Source organism: Pseudonaja textilis, chromosome Z (assembly GCF_049901715.1).
Source record: "Pseudonaja textilis isolate UNSWEBS1 chromosome Z, rPseTex1.2, whole genome shotgun sequence".
In the NCBI taxonomy this organism is placed as follows: domain Eukaryota; kingdom Metazoa; phylum Chordata; class Lepidosauria; order Squamata; family Elapidae; genus Pseudonaja; species Pseudonaja textilis.
In genome coordinates this window covers 16,268,593-16,283,962 of record NC_142008.1, presented here as the reverse complement: position 1 = coordinate 16,283,962, position 15,370 = coordinate 16,268,593, and the positions used below count along the sequence as shown (strand labels likewise).

Genomic DNA, 15,370 nt, shown 5'->3' with positions numbered 1-15,370 from the left:
AATTTGACAATAGGGAAGAATATTCCATCATGTGGAAGGCCTATCATTTTTGGTGAGAAAGCACAAGAAATTGCTTTTGGAAAATAGCATTTTTAATAATACACGTTTAAATTGCAACAAATGAAGGTGAATATAGGATAATATTGCAGGATCCAATCTGTGTTGGTCCCTGGGATCAGAGGTTTAGTCTTCTGAGCTTTCAGATTTGTCCTCAGGGAACTTTTGTCTAGCAGAGTATATGCTTTGTATCACTGTCTATGTGGCATTTATATGGTGCCTGTTGTGTATGGCTTTTTAGATGTTGATTGGGGTGTTCATGGCTGGCTCTTAAGTCATTGGCTGTTGTTTTCTTGTGCTGTCAGTCTCTCACCTCCTAAGTACTTCAGAACCTGGTGGTAAAACAGTGCTCCTGTTGATTGACAAGGAGCCCATTTCTTGGGGGCATATGACAATTGACCATGGCCAACTCATCACAACCAACTCGCCACAAGGAACTTGCCACGTCCAACTCGCCACAGGACAACTCTCTATGGGACAACAGCTGGTGAAATAATATCAAACACACGGTGGAATGGAAAAGATGCAATAGATAGGACAGAAGGAAATGTGAATGGCAAAAATTAAAATATTTTTATTTTATTTTAAATAATTAAATAGAATTATTAAATTGTCCCTCAGCAAGTTATCCCATGGTGAGTTGGCTGTGGCATATTGGCTATGAGTATGACACAGTAAATTGGCTATGGCAAGTTGTCCCATTCTAGTTTCTCAGATTTCAATCAAGTCCCTGGCTGTTTTTGTGTTTGCTCATCCAACAATCTTAGTAGCTGCAAAATTGAATATGTGTCCTTATTCATTGCAATGTGGGGCTACCAAATTGCAAGTTTAAAGAAGCAACAGGCCTAAGAAAGTATCTAGAATAAGCAAAAGATCCTAATATCAATGGAAAGAAAGAAGCAAAAAATGTTTAATAGTTCTATTAAAATGTTATCACAAACATTTCAAGAAAATGCTTGGACTTGTAGGTTCCTAATTCACATGGTTCAATCTTTTAGATTTCATATGCTGTATCTGACTTATTTCCTCACTACCAGCATGGAGAGAAAAATTACCTTTTAACCCAATGTTCCAAAAGTGCTTTTTTTCAAAAGGCAACTGGATTTTCTTGTTTTTCATTGAAGATGTTTCATTTCTCATCCAAGAAGCTTCTTCAGCTCTGACTGCATGGTGGGGAATGAAAGGATTTATATTTCTTGCAGACAGCTGATCATTTGCATTATTTTAAAGAGTTACTGATACCCCTTGGAGGTTTATCTTTGTCCTTAGGGTCATTTGAGAGGTGCAAATGGGTGTGGAGTCTTCTTGGAACTGCTGAAAGGACTGTGATGTAAACTGGAAACAGATGATGTTGTGCCTCTCTCCTCTGTTGAGAGAGGGCTGTTCAGTTTTGACATAGTTGGCCTTTTTGACTCCTCTTTCAAATCAACAGTCCTCTCTGTCCAAAATATGGACTTTGCTTTCTTCAAAAGAGTGGTCTTTGTCTTTTAAAGCAGATGGACTGATGAATCTTGTCTTGATGAGTTTGTTCTCCTATGTTGTGCCATGTATTTATGAAGTAGTTGTTTGTTTCCCCAATGTACATATCTGCAAATGGCTTACTGCAGGGGTCACCAACCTTTTGGATCTCAAGGACCACCGAATTCATACTTTTAAATCCAGAGGACCACTAATATTAATTTTTTAAAAAAGCTAATATATTTAATATAATTTTTATGTTAATGTTACATACATACATATATATATATATATATATATATATATATATATATATATATATATATTTGTTCTCTGAGGTTCTCGGGTATTTATATACAACCAAAGATCCACATATATATATATATATATATATATATATATATATATATATATATATATATATATATATATACATACATACACACACACACATATATATACACATAGAGTGTGTAGATTCCAAACAGCCTACACCCCAAAATACAATTCACCATGGAAACAGAAGCCAACAATCAACTTCCCTTCCTAGATGTCTTGGTATACAAAAGATCCAATGGCTCCCTAGGACACACCATCTACCAGAAGAAAACACATACAAACCGCTATCTACATGCACTCTCACACCACCACCCAGCACAGATCAATTCCAGTAGCCAAGACACTCATCTCCAGAACAAAATGCTTAGCCGATGAACAACACCAAAAAACCGAACTACACACTCTCACCAACGTACTCACAGCCAATGGATTCCAAAGAAAGAAGATTACCCACCTAATCCAAAAAGAAACCCCAACCAAAATCCAAGACAGAGAACAAGAAAATGGCAAAGCCCTCCTCCCATATATAAAAGGCACTACAGACAAAATCAGCAAGATCCTCCAAAAACACAACATTAAAACAGCATTCTGCACAAACAGAAAAATATCCACCATCCTAAGAAACCCCAAAGACAAAATCGAATTAGAAAACCAAGGAGCATACGAAATCCCCTGCACTGCCTGCCCTACCACATACATTGGACAAACTAACAGAAGAATAAGTGCACGCATTGAAGAACATAAGAACTCAATCAAAAAAGAAGAAACGACCTCTTCCCTGGTCCAACACCTCAAAGCCACAGGACATGAAATTGACTTTAAAAATACCAGAACTATCGCCAAAACTGAACACTTCAACAGCAGAATAATCAGAGAAGCCATGGAGATAGAAAACGCCCACACAGCATGAACAAACGAGATGACACCTCCGCCTTCCAGCCATTTGGAAACCCGCCTCATGAACAGACGAGTACCTAACATGAAAAATGACACCAGACCCACGCCCATGAGAGCCACACAAGATGCCACCACCACACTTCCATGTAGAAAACAGACTCACACCACTCAGAAGATGAGACACGACCATGGACCAGAAGCTGCACTGCAGCTGCATCACTACCCACTTCAAACCCCTCCGAGCCATACATGAAGCAAACCGACACCCACTATGAAGATGCAACATGACCACGAACTCGAATACACACACACACACACACACTTACTTATTTAATTATAACAAAAATGTAAATGCTTAATGATAACAAAATAAAATGTTCTGGGCTGGAAGCCTCCCCCACCTGGCACCTTCCAAAGAGACAGAAGAGCAGGTGGTGTGTGTGTGTGTGTGTGTGTGTGTGTCTGAGCTGAGGGGCTTCGGGGCATCTGCTGCTGGGAGAAGCAGAGGCAGAAAGGGGGCTTTGCTCTCCTTGGGGGAGAGCGCCCCTTGGCTGCCACTCCAGGGGCTTCTCAGCAGGCATCTGCCTGCAGAAGGACTGCTGCTCTTGGTGATTAATTGGGGGAGGGAAGGGGGAGAAAGTGGGAGCTCCTTTCAGATCCTGGGTGGAGGATTGAGAGGCTCAGATCTGCAGCCGAGGAAAAGCTGGGGGGGTCTTCCAGCCTCACCTGGAGACAGGCAAGGAAAGGTGTCCCTGGGGGCACTTCGCTCTCTTTAGCATTTCGCTGCCAAACCCAGCCACAGCCAGTGATTATTTGGGGGTGGGGGGAGAGAGAAAGTATCTCTCGCATTACTAGGGGAGGAAAGGAGACAAAACAAAGCTCACTCTTTCACCGAGACCTACAAAAAGCCAATCTACCATGTTCCAGGAGTTCTTCAAAATCATCAAACGCTCCTTCTTGCAGTTCTCGCGCCTCCCGGCTCAGGTCCCTGAGATGCACACTCCCACACACAGTGGCGGCAACAACAACAGTCCCCTCCCCCAGTGCCTGCCGTCAGCTTTCCCCATTAGTTTTCTAGCCTTGAATTGCTCCCGGCTCTCTCTTTTTCCTCCCCCCCCCGCGCCCATGTGCAGGTAGGAAAGGGAGACGGAGCCTTGCACATCTCTCCCCTTTTCCAGCCCTTGCTGCCTCTCCCAACATCGAAGCCTCAGAAACCACAGCAGTAGTGCCCTGAATTGCTTGCTTTTCCAATACTGCCTCCTCCTTCTCCTCCAGAACCACTTCCTTCTCTGGGTAGGGCATTTCTTAACTAACCGAGCATGCTAAGGCAACTCAGGACTCTGAAACAAGATGGCAGCGCCCAAGCAAACATTCTTTGTGGCCCGGTACAGAATGATCCATGGACCGGTACCAGTCCAGGGCCCGGTGGTTGGAGACCACTGGCTTACTGCATTATACTATATATGCCCCATTGCTCAGTTTGTGACTGGTGTTTTATCCTTCAAGTAGACAAGTGTATTCTTGGGTTTAAAGTGTGCATGTATGTTGTGTGGCTGAAGATCATTATGTGAACAATGAGGAGATATGGACAAAATACCAAGAATACCCAAGTCAGGGTAATATACAAGGTAAGGCCTACTGTATGCTACAAAGGAGCAAGAATATTCTCACTTATCTACTGCCTAAAACAAAAAAAGCAGAGCAACAATCAAAAAAGGAAAAAACAAATCCCAAGCTTATATAAATTCTTAAGCGGCAGATCTTCTTTCCTGAGATCCAAAGGAAGTTAGCCAAGATGACAGAGGAAGAGGAAAACGCATGAGATTATCATATAACAAACATTAAGAAGCATCAATCTTCAGAACCAACAGAATAAGTAAGCGAAGATGCCAGGAAAAATTCATTGGTTTTTTTAAAAGTTCTGTTAATCAGGTAAATCCCAGACTTTAATGTCTGTATTTTCAAAATGAAACACACAACCGAGTTCTTTCTGGTATGGAAAGAGCCACATTTGTCAGCATTCTGACTGGAAAGGAATGAGACTGAAGACATTGCTTAGCCCTGTAAGTTTCCACCACAGAAACAGGTTCAAAGACCCAGAAAACCACTCCCCACCTATCAAGATACAAAAGCCGCCTTGGAGGGGGCATTTGGCGCCCTCAACACATTCCTAACCGAGTGTCTTTCTCTTCCAAGGGAATTCCCTGCCCTGGCACCAAGCCCTCAGCCTCTCATCTGCTTTCCCAGGTAGAACTTCAGTCGGGCTGTACTGACGCCACTCACACCATATCCCTCCCGAGGGCTAGTCTCAGCCCCACACTTAAAGCCTTGTCATTGTAGGGCCCCCCTCCCAACTGATGGCACCACAGCAAGCCTCAAATGACCCCCACCCCAATCTTAGCAAATCCTCCTGAGTTTTTCAGATATTCTTGCAACACATGGACAGACAGCATTGCTTCATTTATTTGTTTTCTTCTTTCTTTAATATGTACTGCAGAAAACCCCCACACAGAGATCAATATTTAAATTTTGATTCTGACCACCCTCTGGGTCACAAAATGGCAGTTATCAGAACTCTATACCACTGAGCTGAAGGCCTGCCTACCAGCAAAGTAGGAAAGAAAAAGAACAAAAACACATCAAGGAAGGAACATGTGGCTATCCCAAGTGGGCCTTCATCAAATCCCAAAAAGACCCAGTAAGAGCTCCTCCATAACAGATAAAGAACAAAATAATAAAAGAAGCAATGCTGTCATTCCATACATAGCAGTAATATCTGAAAAGCTCAAGACAATCTTCAGCCAACACAACATAGATACACATTTTAAACCAAAGTATATACTAAGGTAGAAGCTTGTCCATCCCAAGGATAAAACACCCAGAGACAAACTGAGCAAAGTGATATATGCAGTACAATGCAGTGATGCATGTGCAGATCTGTTCATTGGGGAAACAAAACAACCAGTTCATAAATTCATGGCGCAACATAGGAGAATAAATCCAGCAGGACGAGATTCAACAGTATCAACAGGGCAGTAGCTCTTTTGAATTCTGCTGTATAGTGCAGTGTTGGTGTGGTGTCAGGGGTTTTCAGTTCAATGTGTGAAGGGTGAAGGATATGTGTTTGTGTTTATTTTCATGGTCATGGTCATGATGTGCCCTGAAGATGGTGTTCGATTTCATTGTACAAGGTGCAATGACAATAAACTAAACTAAACTAAACTAAACTAAACTAAACTAAACAGTCTGTTTGCATTTAAGACAAAGGCCGCTCTTTTGAAGACAGCAAAGTCCATATGTTGGACAGAGAGGATCGTTGGTTTGAAAGAAGGGTCCAAGAGGCCAAAATCAAACAGCCCTCTCTCAACAGAGGGAGATGAGGTTCCACATCTATTTGCACTACTCAGGTGACCCTAAAGACATAGATAAACCTCCAATTGGCCTCAACAACTCTCTAAAATAATGCAAATGTCCACCTGCCTTTAAGGAATATAAATCATTCTATTCCTCCTCATCCAGTCAGAGCTGAAAAAGCTTCTTGGATAAAACATCTTCTAAGAAAAACAAGGAAGTCCAGTTGTCTCTTGAAAAAGCACCTTTGGAACAACCATGGCTGGGATAACTGAGAATCTCCATAGTCTTCTAATCCAACCTTCTCCAACCTGCTTCTAACCAGATATGGTGGAATTATATCACCCCAAATATTTTTCCAATATAGACAACAACTATGTTTGATAGGATTTAGGAAATTCTAGCCCTTTTATTCTGCTGATTCTAGTTTGAGGAATGTTGCTTCAAATTCAGCCCTTATTTGAATTAGACCAGTGACATATGTAACTAGTTAAAGGGTAGCCTGATGTAACTATTCATATAGCATGATTTTTAATGTGTTTCAAACAAATAATATTGAGACAAAAAAAACTTTAGCAGTTACCAAATTCAGAAACTCTAAAATACATCAGTATGAAGAATTCCTTCAGGACATTTAAATTGTTAAGATATTTCCAAGAAGTACAACACTTAATGTGTCTGTTTTTTCTAGCATAGTTATTTTTATATCCTCTCTTTTTAAATGTAGTTTTCTCTCAGTGCAGTTTCTTAAATGTTCAGACATTCAGCATTCTGGTTTGATTCCAACAATTTTACTGAAATAATCAGAAATACGACTTGATGAGATATTTTGGTGAGAGCATGCTGTGGACATCCAGAAAAGTGATTCATGTTTCTACTTAATTACTTCATTTGTCTCTAGATAATATAGTGAAATAGGGGGCAGTGCTAAAATTGCTTCAAGCATTAAATATTGAAGCATATAACTATGTTGTCACATATCATAAAGAACAGAGTTGGCCATATTTTAGCCAGTTTTAGTATCTTTGAAACCCTCACTAAAAATTATGTCATCAGTATTTAACCCCTTGCAAACAGGATGAGTAAACAATCTCAAGAAACAAGACTTTTTAACCCAAAGGGAGTTTGTATTTTAGTTTAACTAGACAGGCACCTGATGCAATATCTGACCAAGTAGGAGTAGGCACTATATTACAGATACTACAATCAAACATAAGGCTTGGTCAACAAAGAATGGAGATTAGTATTGGCTTAGTCCAGTTTCATTTCAAAAATTAATCACACTTAGTTGGATCAAAGGAAAATGATGTTATATCAAAACTAAAGTTGCCCAGTTATCCTGTCCTAGTCATGCTGGCAGAGTGGGCCTTTCTCAGATCACATAAGTCAAAGATTATATCAGGATCCAGAAGAAGAGCCTTCTCTGATGCACCCATCCTTGGAAAGTCTTATTCTCTAGAACAAGATCTTACTCCACCCTACTATCCTTCCACAAGAGCCTGAAGACCGGGTTCTGCCCATTGGTCTGGTAACCAAATGGGAGAGTTCCCTACTGAAGGCGACAGCCTTTTGATGGCAGACTCCCCCCTCCCCCCTTGCTCTCTGTTCTCTACCCATCCATATTTTTGGTTATCACACTGATTTATTCTTTGATGAGTTCTTTTTCATGGTTTATTTTCTTGTTCTATTATGTTGGTCTCTTCTATTTCTTCCTTTTTATTATTGTAAGCTGTCTAGAACCTTGTGATGAGATAAGAGTCAAATAAAATTAGCAATAAATAAATAAGATAAATACAAATAAAATGAATTCGTTAATGAGGGATTCATAATGTATATTATTTGATAATGTATATTAATCCTGTATTTTACATGAATGTTTGTATCTTGTATATTGGTATTTAGGAACCTATAATTTGGTGTTTCCATTGACGACGGACCAGAGACCGTGAACATGCGTGGCTTTGATCCGTGTTTACCTTGTTGAAAGGGTCCCTACCAGAACATGGAAGTGTGGTGGTGGCATCTTGTGTGACTCTCATGGGTGTGGGTCTGGTGTCATTCTTCATGTTAGGTACTCGTCTGTTCATGAGGGCGGGTTTCCAAATGGCTGGAAGGCGGGAAGTGTCATCTCGTTTGTTCATGCTGTGTGGGCGTTTTTCTATCTCTATGGCTTCTCTGATTATTCTGCTGTTGAAGTGTTCGGTTTTGGCGATGGTTCTGGTATTTTTAAAGTCAATTTCATGTCCTGTGGTTTTGAGGTGTTGGACCAGGGAAGAGGTCATTTCTTCTTTTTTGATTGAGTTCCACCACCACCACCACACTTCCATGTAGAAAACAGACTCACACCCACTCAGAAGATGAGACACGACCACGGACCAGAAGCCACACTGCAGCTGCATCACTACCCACTTCAAACCCCTCCGAGCCATACATGAAGCAAACCGACACCCACTATGAAGATGCAGCACGACCACGAACTCGAAGCCAAACAGCAAGATCACAGCTCACCAACTCAAATCCCCAAGCAACTAAGACTAACCTGAGCACAACCAAGCCCCCACCTGAACAGAACACGCCTCCAGCCAATCAGAACACGACCAACCCCCCAACCAATCAGAACACAGCCAAACCCCCTACCAATGAGAACACACCCCCACCCAATCAGAACACAGCCAAGCCCCCAGCCAATCAAGTCACACCCCAACTAGCAGTTAAAAGGAAGAAGCAGCTGCAATCTCACATCACTCTGAGAAGCCCAGAGCCGAAGACAGAAGCCTGAAGATGATGAATGAGACTTCATCGAAACGTTGCCTAGATACTTCAAATCTTACGCGGGAGAAAACCCGAACAACCAAAGATCCACATACAAATACCCGCGAGAACCTCAGAAAAACACACACACACACACACACACACATACACACACACACACACACACACACATATATATATACTTAAGTTTTCGCGGGTACTTACATGTATGGCATTCAGCTTTGTTCGGGTATTTTCCCACGTCATTGTAGTTGTGCTTTTAAACTTGTAGCAACATTTCAGCAGAATCTCATCTGCCATCATCAGGCTTCTGTATAGGGTTCATCTGTGAGTCAGGCTTTTACAGTGGTTTCAGATTTAAATTTGGGGCAGCCTATTGCTGTGCCAGAATGGTTTTTTCTTCACCCTGATTGGTTGGGAGTCTTGGTCTGTGTTTATTGGTCTTGGAGTTTGCTGTGTTCTGCTTGATTGGTGTTTCTAATATCTTCTGTCTGTTTTGTGGCTCTTTTTGTATCTTGATTGGCTGGCAACATTGTGTTACTTTATTGGAGGCCTTTAGTGTAGCTTGGCTCCGGGTAAATGGACAGCTATCATTAGTTAGGAAGCTAGGTTTCATCTGGGTGCCTGGTTGGGGTGTGTTTGAGCTGGAAGTATCATGGGGGATCTGTCTGTGCCAAGGTGTTTGCCTGGCTTGTGGTTTGGAGATTTTTTTTGTTTGTGAGTGCAGGCCACCAAATGATTGAAAGTCTGGTGGAATGAATAGAAGAGATTATTCCAATTTTATATTTGGGGTTTCTTAGGATGGCTGCTATTTTTTTGTCCATTTTGAAGGCAGTCTTGATGTGAGGCCTGCATAGTATCTTGCTGATTTAGTCTGTTGTTCCTCTTATGTAGGGCAAGACAGCTGTTCCATAGGTTTGTTCATCTTCTGGGTCTCTATTGTGTTTCAGTGTGTTTTTGTGGATCAGGTCCATGATTTTGTTTTTGTGGAAGCCATTAGCTATCAGTATTTTGGTCAGGGTGCATAGTTCAGTCTTTATGTGTGCCTTGTCTGCCAGGCGTTTGGTTCTAGCAATTAGTGTTTTGGCCATGGAGTTTATCTGTGCTGGATGGTGGTGGGATTGGGCGTTGAGGTAGCGGTTGGTGTGTGTTTTCTTCTGGTATATGGTGTGTCCTAGTGTGCCATCTGTTTTTTTGTAGATTAGTACATCTAGGAATGGTAGTTGTTTGTTTGTTTCCATTTTCATGGTGAATTTGATTTTGGGGTGTGTGCTGTTTAGATGTGTTAGGAAATTGTTTAGGTTTTCTTTTCCATGGGGCCAAATAATGAATGTGTCATCAATGTATCTTAGCCATAGTTTGGGTTTGTGGGTGGCATTTGCCAGGGCTCTTGATTCGAATTCTTCCATGAACAGATTTGCAATGACGGGTGACAGTGGTGATCCATGGGGGCTTCAATCTGCTTGTATCTTTGTCCTTTGTATATGAAATATGTGTTGGTTAAGCAGTGTTCTGTTAGTTCCATGAGGTGTTTAGCTGGTTGGTATTTATTTTTGATTTCTAGGTTTTTTTTTACTGGGACTTGGGTGAATAGTGAAACCACATCGAAACTTACTAGCAGATCTCTTTGTTCCACGTGTAGATTTTTGATCATTTCTAAGAAGTGGTATGAGTTTTATACATGTAAAGCTGCTGCTTCAGCATGGGGCTGTAGCTGTTTTGCTAGGTATTTGGCCAGGTTTTGTAGTGGTGCTCCTATGGAGCTGACTATGGGTCTGAGAGGTATGCCTTCTTTGTGTATTTTGGGGAGGCCATATAATTTGGGGTAACTGGAAGATTTTTCTCTTGGGATGATCTTCTGTTGGATCTCTTTGCTAATGTTGCTGATTATGATTTTCTTCTTGGTTATTTTTTTCTAGATATTTGGTTGGGTCAGTATTTATGGGTTTGTATGTGGAGTCTTGCAGTAGGTCTGCTAATTTTGTTTTGTAGTCTTTTTTGTTCGTTACTACTGTGGCATTACTGTGGAGGACTAAAACAGGAGAATGGAAATGAATTAAAAATATGATTATTAATGATTATAAGTAAAGTGAAGATAAAATGAGACATATTAAGAAGTTATTTTAGCAATTTATTGGAGGGGATACTTTAAAATATATACATTTTAAAATATACAGTTGATTATTTAATGGATATTAGAAGTGTATAATGAGAATATTTTATTAGGATTAAAGTAGGGGAATGAAAAATACCATGTGGATCCTAAATATATTGGCTTTATTCTATTTTTAATCTTTTTAGATTGTTTATTATATATCGGCTTAGAGAAAATTAAGAATAGTGATGTGTAATGTAAAATAAAATAGGTGGTAAGATGAAAGTGGAAATAATAGGGGATAAAGAATTGAAAACCTATGTGTGGATGAAATGATATTGATATTGAATTAATGAACTGAAATATGAAATGCTAATTTATTTAAAGGTGAGTGAAATGGATAATAATGTGAGGTGATATTATATAAGATTAATGGAAATGAAAGTAGGATTATGTATAAGTGTTATAATCTGGAAACATGTTGCTCACATGAAGAGATGTGTAAAAATTTAAAAATTAAAAACTTTTTACAAAAAAAAGGAGCCTATATAATTTGAAAAGTTAACTAGTTCCAAGCTTATCCCCTGAATTTTCAAAAGATTGTGAACATGTAGGAATTGGAATGCATGCACTTGGGTTCTACTTACAATGTTTAAGTTAAAGTCAGCCCAGTGTGATGCCAAATTGATATCTAATCTAAAATGATAAGGTTGTGGCATTTAGTTTTTCAAAGGTCAATTGTGCCTTGAAGATATATATCTGGAGACAGTTTATGTAAGTCAAAACCTGGTAGAATGAATGTGTTAGAAAAGAAACCTATCTGCTTATGAAGACTCCACTGGGAAAAGTAATTCATGAAAAAAGTAACATTTTTTTTTAACCTGGCAATGACCCTTTAGTAATAACCAAGCATATAACTGACAATTATATTGCCAGAAATTATATCTATGGCGATGATAGTGGCCTCATTCACAGTTAATTAAACCAGAGAATTCCTGTTACTGAGCAATATAAAAGTAAACAGAGAATGTATGTCCTTAGTGTTCTACCCCCTTTTATTATTTATTACTGCAATTTATCTGCCATTCAGTCTCAATCAAAGGTTCCAAAAGGCTTACATATAGTAGAAAATAAAAAAAACAAAAAACAATAGCTATAATAATTACAATCAAAAAAATCTACCAATAATAATAATAAAACCTTCCTATTTGTGATGACCAAACAACCATGATTTCCTCATGACTGGGTGAATCTAAGGAGTAGATCAACCATACCATCAATTCCCACAACTTTTTGGAGATGGCTTTTCTTCTTCCAGATCAAGAGATCAGCTTTTCTTCAATTAGTCTAAATTCTGCCTTAACCAGCTAGGACAGGGGTGTCAAACTCGCGGCCAGTGGGTTGGGTGCATCATGCGTTGGCCATGCCCACGCCCAGTTTAGCAAAGGGATGCTAAATGTGACAGTGTGAGTTTGACACCCCTGAAGTAGGATAACTTCAAATCATCAGCTGGATTGTCTCATAATTTTGAGTTTGTAGAGTCAAAAATGTAAAGTCTGTAATGAAAACATATACTCAATCAAAAAGGTAATTGAAAATTTCAATTTCACACAGGTCCTTATTTATAAGGGTGGGAGGGAAGGATGAAAATAAATATTTCTTATTGGAGTCATATTGCTGAGCTCATCCAGATGCTAAAAAGATACACACCAGACTTGTAATGAAAGAACATTCTGAACAATATTATGGGAAACCACCTTACATAAATATGATTAATGCTCCTGAATCAAGATTATTTTGATACTCTTATGTCCTAGGATGATTAACTTATAGGCATACTTTTAGTTGCTCAAAAAGCTCCTTAGCAAATAGATTTTTATTTTATATCTGGATTCATGAACCATAACAGGAGCAGGCAATTATTAGTGTACTTTCAGTGTTTCCTGTCAGAAAATCTATTAGACAAAGAAAAGTTAGTGCCATGGGAGAAGAACTATTCTGTAGGAAATTAAATTTCTGAAAAGCACTTCAGTATCATTACACTTGTCAACCCCAGCTCATCACCATGCCTGTATAGTGCTCTGCCTTCACCCTTCTGAGCTAAGGGAATTATGGATGGGTGTGGTGAGAAGTGCTTACATCACATGGTGTACACTGATATATTCCATTCATTTCTGGAATATTGGAGGGCCATAAATGGTAATGCTGAATATTGGAAAATTAGAAGAAGAACACAATAGTGCTCCTATTGTCTTATACCGTCAGGCTTCCTTTAACAATAGCAATAGCACTTAGACTTATATACTGCTTTATAGTGCTTTACAGTCCTCTCTATGTGGTTTTACAGAGACGCCCTATTCCATCCAACAATCTGGGTCCTCATTTTACCCACTTCGGAAGGATGGAAGGCAGCATCAACCTTGAGCCTGGTGGGTTTTGAACTGCCAAATTTCAGGCAGCTGATAGTCAGCAGAAGTGGCCTGCAATACAACACTCTAACCACTGTGCCACTGAGATTCTTTATATCTTTAACAGATATAATCATGTCTGTCCAAAGAATTAACCATATAACTTAATTTTTATATAATTTTTGACCTTGTAAAGTGGTTTATAGTCATCATTTTCATGCAGTGTGATATCTCTTCTGTACATATTTATCCTGATAAGTTCTTTCCAAGACAGTGAAATTACTATAACATCTCCACAGCTTGCAGAATTTGAGTTTATTTAGCAGGAACACATCCAAAAATACTGCAACCATGCAAAGCTGTCAAGAAAGAAATATGAAATAGGAATGAGAAAAACTGAAAAATATTCAGGTATGAGTATTTCTAATGTTGAAATTGTGCTGGTCTTTTTCCCTGAGATTCATGGTAAGCCAGTTCTGGGATTCTGGAGGTATTTTCTCAAAGTCAGGTGGATGTAGATTTAAGGTGTCTTGCATTGTGAAAAGCTACTAAAGCAAGAGGATTTCCACAATATGGAGATTTTAAATGAGTTTTATTATTCTGGTTTCCTATGAAAAACTACATGTGTTGGCCATTCTATCACAGAAATCAACAATCTTCAAGAATATCCAATATACCCACATTGCCCAATCTTGCAACCACATACAGATATTTTCTACTTACAAACAGCTTACACTCTAAGATGCTGTTTGTAAGTCCATTTTAATTGTAAATCCAAACAAGCACAAGCTTTTTTGCTTAACAAAAAAGCTTTTTTTGCCGACATTCATAGTCAATACAGAACACATAAAACCCAGTCATTACAAGAAAACAGTGTACTGTATGCATGAAAATCAGCAAGCAATATACAAGTGGATAGTGGGAGAAAGCAAGAAAGAGTGTGTTTATGGTATGCTTTCTCTTTATTTCAGGACCTTTTAGATTGGCATTTTAGACAAGTTTGTTCAGACAGTTTGAAACTCAAAATTCATAAGTAAAATCTATACTTTGGCGATTAACTAGTTATACATAAAAGAATATTCAGGTGAACAGTTAGTGAGGTCAAAAGTAAGCCAATAAACACATTCCATTTATACTAGTTTGATTATATTGAAATCAATGTATTTTCTTTCAATAGTTGAACTTTTGCATTTTTGTAATGCTTATCATATTTGGCCAATGCTATGGCTGTCATTTCTCATAAATGTTCCCCAAAATAAAGACATATGAGAACATATGCTACTTTAGAATCCAATGCTCTCTTTCAGCCTTTTAGCTTCAGTATTGGATTTTCCAGATTTGATATGCTAACAACAGTTATCCTGCCCCCCAAAGCAGTGGTGGTATTCTACCGGTTCAGCTCAGTTCTGCCGAGCCAGTAGCAGTGATGAGCAGCGGACACCAAACTAATTTTCTCCATCACTCTGCTGTTGGGCCTACCCACCCACCTGGGCTCCCATACTCACTTTTATCCTCTGAATTTGAAGCACAGCTGCTTTGCATGGCACAGCAGAGTGTTAAGCGGCTGAAGCAACCGAGAGACTGCAGGCTTGCAGGAGGTGAGCTAGAATGCCTCTGTGTCTGCGCAAAGTTCACATTTGGTGTGCACAGGCATGCAAAGTGTGTGCATGATGCAAAGCACACCCACCAAGCCACACCCACCGAACCAATGGTAAAAATATTTGAATCCCACCACTGCCCCAAAGTTCTTGATTATTGGCAACTGTGGCAAAATCATGACTCACAGTAGTGTAATGGTTAAGTAAGATATCAGACAACAACTATGGAGACTCTGGTTTAAGTCCACCCTCAGTCATGGAAGGTGGATTCCCTAAGCAAGTTGCTTTTCTCAGTCAAATTTATGTTGCAGGGTGGGAATCTGTTGTGGAGGAAATAAATGGAGCAGAGGACATTGGTTTGAGGTTTTGGAGGAAAGGCACTTGATAGATCTAAT

At 39.5% G+C, this 15,370-nt stretch overlaps 1 long non-coding RNA gene across 1 annotated transcript in view; it reads right to left on the bottom strand.

The window, feature by feature from the left end:
• Nucleotides 1–14,976, bottom strand: part of LOC148123915 (uncharacterized) — an 88,079-nt gene extending 73,103 nt beyond the window's left edge. Inside the window, exon 1 of the long non-coding RNA XR_015739956.1 lies at nucleotides 14,883–14,976. This is a non-coding gene — a long non-coding RNA (uncharacterized LOC148123915). The remainder of the gene's footprint in view (nucleotides 1–14,882) is intronic.
• Between the last annotated feature and the right edge of the window lie 394 nt (nucleotides 14,977–15,370).